This window comes from Schistocerca serialis, chromosome 2 (assembly GCF_023864345.2).
Source record: "Schistocerca serialis cubense isolate TAMUIC-IGC-003099 chromosome 2, iqSchSeri2.2, whole genome shotgun sequence".
NCBI lineage: Eukaryota > Metazoa > Arthropoda > Insecta > Orthoptera > Acrididae > Schistocerca > Schistocerca serialis.
Window position 1 is genome coordinate 849,982,162 of NC_064639.1, and position 7,354 is coordinate 849,989,515.

Consider the following 7,354-nt stretch of genomic DNA (forward strand, 5'->3'; position numbering starts at 1 on the left):
CTGACACTAAAATTTCACATACCCTCCACATCGTTTCACTGAAGTCAGCAGAAAATTGTGAAAATAGTAAATGCACTTACAGTATTTTTAAGCAGGTGTGAGTAAAATCTTGTGCTAGACATGTGTTCAAAATTTGTGTCTCCAACAAACATAGCAATGTCTTATCATGATGATCTTCAATCAAATGCTTGTGCAGGTGTGGCAATGTCTACGTTTGTTTGCTGCTCTTTCAATAATACAAAGCAGTACATACTTGATCACAGTATTGGCAGCAGGTTTTGTTTTTCCACCTACCTTATCCATATTCAGGTGGAAACAATCCCTGTTATTTGTCCAATAAAAGCAAATTATTGATTTGGAGATGTCAAGAATAAATCAGAAAAATTTTGGAACAGAAGTGAAACTATAGAGGCAATATTGATTAGGATAATAGAGATGACATAACATTCATTCACATGTAACAGCATGTACACTAGTGCACACAAACTATATGCTTTTTAATATCTCTCAAGTATCAGAAAGATCTAATTACATGGCTAGTTTTTCATCTTGTTTTGTGAGACTTAGTATCAGACCATCAGAGAGGTCATTCAGGATAAAGTATCTGCTTCAATGAAGAAGAAAAAGGCCATATACTCCTTTGAAGAACAAGTCTAGAATAGGTCTGAAACAATCAAGAAAAATCACCGTAAACAAAATTCAAGATAAGTGAACATAGATTTTAGTACAATTGGTCCAATAGCGATCCATCACTGGCAGTCACTACTACATTGTCTCAAGGAGGTGAAGGGTGGGGATGTTGAAATACTATGCAAAGACTGTTAGTTTGTTCCCATTCATGCCGGTGCTTCATATTCTATGCCGTATCATTGCAGTAAAAACACACAGCATCAAAACCAGTTACTTCCCATAAATATTCTGAATATTATTTGACCAGAAGGCTGATTGTGGAAGCTCCCCAACACTTTATTCCTCATTTCCAATACAGGAAGAGAGAAACTGAGATTTAATTAGGTAATGATTCAATATTGATACTTATATCGAACACAAAACACAATTAAGAAAAGAAATTTGGAAAATAATTATACAGAGACCAAATGGATAGCCAATACTTACCATCAAAAGATGTAATTCCTAGTATACCTGAGAAAAACTTAGTTAGGATGTCTGGTTCAATGTAAGAAAAGGCCAGCAGGCTCTAATCGCACCAGGTGAAATAAATGGATAAATAAATAAAATAAAGTATGGTATGTTTCTATCAGTAATACTATGAATTAATTGTACCATCTGGAGATAGGAACTGGCCAGGCATTTTCTCTCTGTAATTTCTCTCACGTGGGATTCATGTCCATGTATGTGTGGATCCTACTAGACATGATATCCTTATTTAAATTAATTTATGGTAGTTGTATAATGCTGTATGTTTACCGATATTTGAGATACTCATTTTTTACATTCTGTGATCTGTATAGGCACTGATTTTATATTAAACAATTAATTAAAAACATGCAAAAGTAATCATCTGGTGATACCCTCCCACCACATCACCAAAAAGGCAAAAATCATACACAGGAGTGAAACAGACAATGTTAAATTAAAATCATTGGCCCCTAAATTCAATGAATTCTTTTCAACAATAAGTAAAGACACAGGCAAAAACATCAAAAGTAGAGCCGTTAGACTTATTTAGATAGATATCATCAAACAATGCAAAGTACAGGACAGATAACAACAATGCTACGCAAGCCTGTGTGAATGTGTATTTGCTACTTCAGAAGAAGGGCTTTTGACCAAATGATTAAACATAAAGCAGTCTTTTCGTTGTGATTCTACATCTACTCTATATGATGAATAGCAATCTATACTTTTCACAGTTAGACAGGCATTACACGCTATACCACCAGATACCAGTTTTGCCAGAACAGAACAATGGCAGATTGTGTCTGTATCATATTTTGGAAAGTCGTTTTTGTGACAGACTGATCTGCAGAATAGACCAAGGTACAGATTAGGCTAAAAATGGCAGTCTGATTGTGAGTTGGAAAAGCCGAAGAGTGTGAATACAAAAAAATAAGTTAGGGGAGTTTATTACGTTGTAGTTTCAATATTTACAGAGATACATACATGAGTGTTTTTTTAAGCCTCTGCTGTATAGGTTGTCCTGCATGACAGGTGTGTTGTATGGGAATATCATCAACCTGCCTTATCGACCCACTATGCATGACAGCCTACTAGTCAGATGCAAGAAACAGTTTTCCAGCCCTCGAAGTGTAGGTTTCCCAGCACAGCAGATGTGATGTGTTGAAGTAGCATCTGTCTGCTTTGATGGCAACTTACATGTCATCGGATAAAAACAGTTTCCAAGCCCTTGGTATATAGACTGTGCAGCACGGGAGGCATGTCGTAGGAGTAATACCAGTCTGCATTACTTGTCTCTTTTGCATTGGATGCATGTGGAGATGAGCATGCCTGGAGTGGGGGGGGGGGGGGGGGGAGGGGAGATGAAATGCATAGTGGAGAAGAGAAGAGAGGGGGGTCAGGAGGGGATGAATAGGGAGATAGGGGGGGGGGCAGGAGGGAGGAAAGGGAAGGAGGAGATGAATAGAGATGGAAAGAAAGAGGGGAGGGAATGGACAGAGAGAGGTGGGAGGATGAGAGGGACAGATATGGAGGCAAGGAGACAATAGGCAGAGAGAGAGGAGAGGAGGAGATGGACCAAGAGCTGTGCGCATTATATGTGACATACATGAATGCAGATGAAGCTGCAGGGTAAAGCATATATAATAATATGTGCAATAAAGAAAAGAGTGGATAAGTTAACAGAAATTAAGTCCACGAGAGTTTCAGGATGGAAGAATGTATTGGAGAGCATATCCTCACCTCCAGAGTTCAAGTAAACAAGTGTGGGGTGGGAGAATCCAAATGTGTAGCAACAACTCAGGTCCCTTGAGTAATGCTGCACATCATGTTCAGAATTTGCCTGTTGGTAAGCAGCAGGATTTTTTCCCCCCACACTAAAGGCTCATCTTCATTGATTAGACTTGTGGAGTACTACGTGAGAATCAGTCTCACTGGCAGCAGCTGCTGCAGAACAGAATTTCAAGCTTTGTTATTTCACAGAGACTTTGAAAGAATAAGTATTTCATTGTAAATGACTTGATTGTAGGTTCTTGGAGAAACACTGTAATTATTGCAAAAGAAAACATATTGTTTGCCTACCTGCAAATTTTTATTTTAGACAACCTAAGTTTCAGGTTTTGTATAACACTAAAAATGGGGCTTATAAGCTGACATGTATGTAGTGTAAAATAAAATGCTGTAAAGAAATTACATGAAAGGTGTGTTTTATTGTGTAATATTATTTCAGTGCCCACAACAATAATCCTCAAGAAAGTATCAAAATTCAAATCTCAGCATCATTCGGGAAAATTATATGAAACACGAAATCACAAACTGCACAAAAGTCACAGGACTAATAAATAACATCTTCAGATTACCTCATGTTCAGCACACTTCAAACCCAAAATGTACAACACTCTGGTCAAATCTAGCCTCTTGTCTGGCAGCAAAGCTTGGACAGTCTGTAGAGACAGCAAATGGAGACTACTGAGCACTGATATGTGGTTCAGAAAAATTAGATGTAGGTAAACACTAAGGTACAGCAAAAGATCTGATGATGTTCTTAAGGATCTCAAACTAAAATCAGTTCTCAGCTGAGTACAGAACATTTTGGAAAAGACCATGTACTATGGATAAAGACTGATGGATCACAAAAAAACCTCAGATACTAACCTATAGGCAGAAGAGATGTAGGAGAACCACCAAGGAGATAAGGAGATGGACTGAGACCATAACAGGCCAGTTGGCCTAATACTGGATAGGAAGTAGAAGAAGAAGAAGAAGAAGAAGAAGAAGAAGAAGAAGAAGAAGAAGAAGAAGAAGGAGAAGAAGACGAAGAAATTATGAACTGAAGGATCTATGAAAAAGGAAGCAACAAAAAACAACAGTGAAAAATCATTTAACAGCATCAGAAGTCAAGACAATGTGCATATCAGGATCAAATGAGAACATCAGGGAAGAATATTTAATATGCAACACAAAGTATCAAATTGTTTTATATTACTTATTGTTGTCAAGGTATTGTTAATATAATTTAATTAATTTCATTGCTCATTTTAATTCTGCTACATTATACTCAAGCTAGACAACATGAGTAGTTAAGTCCAATTCTTAGAACAAACTTTACCATCATTGTCTGTCTCGAGATAACCTGTCCTTATTAAGTGAAATACAATATTTTGACTCCACTGAGAAGATGATAATCTCTTACTAAGATAATAGCCTCATAAAATTTTAAAATCATGATTTTAAAACTGTCTCAAAGAGAATAATTTCCTAAATGTAACATCTAAATCTCTCTTACTTTCTTAATATTTATCCCATTAAATGGGGACCCCTGTTTCCACGATCTGGCAAATTTATCTATTATAACTTTATAGCTAGATGCCAACCCTATAGCCAAGTACAACAACTAACATGGGGGAGGGAAGTCATGTGTGCCATTTGTCCATGGATTGCATAAACTTTGTTCTGTTATATCATTTGGTACTTTGCTGTTTGTGTATTGTGTTTTCTTAGACAGAAATTGAGGACTAGTCCAGTACTTGCTTAAATAGGTGTGAGAAGCTACCCGAACACCACACTCAGTCTGGCCAAAGTACCAGCCAACAGTCATTAATCCACCACGTGGATTCTATCTGGGTGCAGTTAGCTTTCCTTTCTCAGAGGTAATACCCTGTATGTTAAGCTGTAGGAGCCGTTGTAAACGAAGCATCAATTTAAAACCAAACATTGGCCAATTGTTAGATCACAACGAGGCCAATTTTCATATTGGCATTTACAGCCAGTTTCGGCAATCAACTGATACAGCAATACATCAAACATTTGAGGGAATCCATAAGTATATTATTCTATGGATGAATAAACAAATAAATCAATCAATCGAAAAATCACAAAGTTATTTGTCAGAATGTATTGGTAAGCCACAGCCAACTGGACTGAATAAATATTTGGGCTACCATATTTCTCTTCCAGTCATTATGTCCAAAACTACGGCAGACAATTCCTTTGTCTTACTACTTACTCAGAGTAATAAATAAGAGAATATAACAGTTAACACTACATTAAAAAAAGAGGATAGGGCTGGAGAAAATTGGCTATACAAGGACTGGTTACAAAAGTCACATATGATCCTTGATCACATAAAAGAGAACTGGGAGGAATTACAGGGAAATCAATATACTTCCATTTCACTTCTCTCTTTTGCCAGATAGCTGAACTTCTAGTTCCAAAATATAGAGTTTGTTTCAGTTTTTGTCCATTATATTAGTGTGTTGCAAGTGGCTAAGTTCCCTTCCTATGTTTATACTCAATCTCTTCCATATTTTAAGGGATTTCATTGTTACACATGGTGACTTCATAAAAAACATGTATGCACACAAAATGATGTTAAACCACTTGCATTTAAATACTTGAAGTTGGATAGTAAATAAATATTATGAATTAATTTGGTTCTTTTAGTTCTATAGTACCAGTCAAAATGATGATGTGAGCCCTCAGTTTAGAAAGTGGTTTTCATAATAGTCCGTGGAGTCCAACCACAAATTAGCCTGAATTAAGAGGGTGGTACAGAAATTGTCAAATTACATAAACTGAACCAAAATATTTGGTAGGGAACTGATATCCTACATGCCTCTGGTAGTTTTTCTTTCTTTCACTTCTCCGTAGGATTGGAGTTACTTTGCACATTACAACAACATTCATATCATTGTCTTTGTGTTTCTTTGCCTTCAGATGTCACAACAGATGTAAATGACACGAGAATACATATTTATATTCGTCATATTTACTTGTTCACATGCAAGCAACTTCTTCACCCATGCGGATATATGGGGCTTGTGTAGTAAGTAATGTCTATACCGTACATATGACGTACAAAATAACACCTTTGTTACTACATATTTATCGTTGTTTCACGACTTAGGCATAATTTAAGCATGAGTCCGCCCGCTCTCATTTCTCTTCACCACTGAGTACATATTATTGTGTTCCTTAGTGTGTCCAAAATTTCCAGTTCTTTTCGGCCTCACAAAACCAAATGACAATCCATAGCTGTTTCACTACATTCAAATGACGGTCAGCAGTTATAAAATATCTAATAAATGCGTGTAGAAGTCAAGGATTAAGGAATGTGTGTGAGTGTGTGTGTGTTGACAGGTAAAATTCATTTTCTCACATTATGCTGGAATTGTTGAACTTAATTTTAAGACCATAACTTGTTTTAGGAATTGTATTGGTTCAACAATCCTTTTTCATTGCTGCTCTATCGTAATGGGGATCGCCCATGTGTTTCTACAAATTTCACAAGCCTTCTTGTGCGATATGTGTCACGATACATTGAAATAGCACGCAGTTCTCGCACCTTTAAAAGTGGTTATAAAAGAGTGGTGACATGGTAATTACTATTACTGTTCGATATTGATTACAAGAAATCGCATTCAGTGGAGAATAGCAATGGTATATACCACTAATGTTTTAGCAGTGTGTTCTTTAATCACTGTACGTATTATTATTTCTCGCATAGCATTTACAACTTTGTTTTTGCGTTATGCACTAACTGGTATGTTATAGTGCTTAGTGTGATACTAACCAACTTCAGTCGTACACACAGCTGGTCAGTTTAATAACAAACACGGCTACTTTGACAGTTTTGACAGCTGAAGACGATCTTGACAGATGGCTTAGCACATACCAGGAGACTTTAAACTATATTCACCAAAAAGGAAGTGCATCGGATTTTAATAATGAACTGAATTTATATTTACGTTCGTAAAATAGCAATTCTACGACAATTACAACGTCGTAATGGTAACTACTTCTGAAGTAATACCACACAGCAAACAAAACTATTGAAAATGTGATATAGGTCATGCAAAATCGATGTTTATAATCGATCAATACGTATCGATTATAGCTAAAGTGGCTGATTTCATGCGTTCACTAATTTACGGTACTGGAAATATCAAGATTCGAAAGAATATATCCAAGAATTCAACACAACGAACTCACTCAGCAATATAATTGAAGCACAGACGTATTCAATCAGCATATCACCTAAGAATTTCATTGCTTGCGCTATAGATTGTAAATCAGGATAGAATTTCGCTACAAAATGATACAAACAATACCCGACAAAGCCAGGAGCGACCTTTAAACAAATTTATTGGATTCAACCTCTTCTCGAAGCGAAAAAATAATAAACGACAAATATTTAGAGAAGATGGTTTAGGAATCA

At 36.4% G+C, this 7,354-nt stretch overlaps 1 protein-coding gene across 1 annotated transcript in view; it reads right to left on the reverse strand.

Annotated features, from left to right (window-relative positions):
- The window catches only part of LOC126458133 (uncharacterized), a 52,677-nt gene extending 45,788 nt beyond the window's left edge, over positions 1-6,889 (reverse strand). Inside the window, exon 1 of the mRNA XM_050094976.1 lies at positions 6,710-6,889. The gene's annotated coding sequence lies outside the window, so the exon portion shown is untranslated. The remainder of the gene's footprint in view (positions 1-6,709) is intronic.
- Positions 6,890-7,354: the final 465 nt, after the last annotated feature.